The sequence below is a fragment of the Physeter macrocephalus genome, chromosome 16, assembly GCF_002837175.3.
Source record: "Physeter macrocephalus isolate SW-GA chromosome 16, ASM283717v5, whole genome shotgun sequence".
Classification (NCBI taxonomy): domain Eukaryota; kingdom Metazoa; phylum Chordata; class Mammalia; order Artiodactyla; family Physeteridae; genus Physeter; species Physeter macrocephalus.
The window spans coordinates 63,692,907-63,694,953 of NC_041229.1; the positions used below are offsets into that span (position 1 = coordinate 63,692,907).

General features: G+C 38.8%; 1 protein-coding gene across 8 annotated transcripts in view; it reads right to left on the minus strand.

Annotated features, from left to right (window-relative positions):
* Positions 1–2,047, minus strand: part of SCUBE2 (signal peptide, CUB domain and EGF like domain containing 2) — an 80,702-nt gene that overhangs the window by 11,981 nt on the left and 66,674 nt on the right. The window lies entirely within an intron of this gene.

Below are 2,047 nucleotides of genomic sequence, written 5' to 3' on the forward strand. Positions count from 1 at the left end.
GCCGCTCCGCGGCATGTGGGATCCTCCCAGACCGGGGCGCGAACCCGGTTCCCCTGCATCGGCAGGCGGACGCGCAACCACTGCGCCACCAGGGAAGCCCCCATGTTTTATTTTTAAGTGGGGAAGAGAATTCCATTCAGCTATCAGTCAGTATAGGTCATGCTGGATACTCACCTCTGGCACCAAAGGCAAGGAGTGTACACACTTGTGCATACACACACACACACACACACACACACCACCTCAGCCACACTTCACTCACTGAATCTCCACTCATCCAACAAATATTCTTGCCCTAAAGGAGCTTAATGTTTAAAACTGTAGGTGAACCTGTTCAAGAGAAGATGTTGAAGGACTACCTTTGGCCTCTCTAGTTGTAACTGGGATTTATTATTCCCAGTAGGAAAAAAACACAAAAAAACAAAAAAACAGCCTTTTGTTCCTGAAAGAGAAGAGGGAGAGGAGAGAGTCATGGAATCAAGAAAACTGCCTCCGAGCCTGACTGGCTACCTGAGGAACTGTGCCATGCAGCTCCTAAGGGCCAACCAAGGACCAGGGGTGGGAAAGCAAGGAAACATTTCATCTTGATGGGGAAAAGAATCTTCTTACACTGTGAACTTCCCAAGTTAAATCTACCAACAGACTAGGATATTATGAGCGGCAGTAAGCTTCTTGTTAAGGCAGATATTCAAGAAGAGACCAAACAAAATGAAAAGACAACCCACAGAATGGGAGAAAATACTTGCAAATGAAGCAACCAACAAGGAATTAATCTCCAAAATATACAAAGAGCTCATGCAACTCTATATCAAAAAAGCAAACAACCCAATTTAAAAAAATGGGCAGAAGACCTAAACAGATATTTCTCCAAAGAAGACATACAGATGGCCAAAAAGCATATGAAAAGATGCTCAGCATCACTAATTATTAGAGAAATGCAAATCAAAACTACAATGAGGTATCACCTCACACAGGTCAGAATGGCCTTCATCAAAAAGTCTACAAACAAATGCTGGAGAGGGTGTGGAGAAAAGGGAACCCTCCTTCACTGTGGTGGGAATGTAAATTGGTACAACCACTATGGAGAACAGTATGGAGGTTCCTTAAAAAACTAAAATCAGAACTACCATATGATCCAGCAATCCCACTACTGGGCATATATCCAGACGAAACCATATTTCAAAAAGATACACACACCCCAATGTTCACTGTAGCACTGTTTACAATAGCCAAGACATAGAAGTAACTTAAATGTCTATCAACAGAGGAATGGATAAAGAAGATGTGGGGTGTGTGTGTGTGTGTGTGTGTGTGTGTGTGTGTGTAATATAATGGAATATTACTCAGCCATAAAAAAGAATGAAATAATGCCACGTGCAACAACATAGACGGAACTAGAGATTATCACACTAAGTGAAGTAAGTCAGACAGAGAAAGACAAACATCATATGATATCACTTATATGTGGAATCTAAAAAAATGATACAAATGAAGTTATTTGCAAAACAGAAACAGAGTCACGGACTTCAAAAACAAACTTATGGTTACCAAAGGGGAAACATGGGGGGAGGGATAAATTAGGAGTTTGCGATTGACATATACATACTACTATATATAAAATAGATAATCAACAAGGACCTACTGTATAGCACAGGAAACTTTACTCAATACTCTGTAATAACCCATATGGGAAAAGAATCTGAAAAAAAATGGATATATGTATATTTATAACTGAATCACTTTGCTGTACACCTGAAACTAACACAACATTGTAAATCAACTATACTCCAATATAAAATTTAAAAATTAAGTTAGCAGAAGGAAAGAAATCATAAAGATCAGATCAGAAGTAAATGAAAAAGAAATGAAGAAAACAATAGCAAAGATCAATAAAACTAAAAGCTGGTTCTTTGAGAAGATAAAATTGATAAACCATTAGCCACACTCATCAAGAAAAAAAGGGAAAAGACTGAAATCAATAGAATTAGAAATGAAAAAGGAGAAGTAACAACCGACACTGCAGAAATACAAAGGATCATGAGAGATT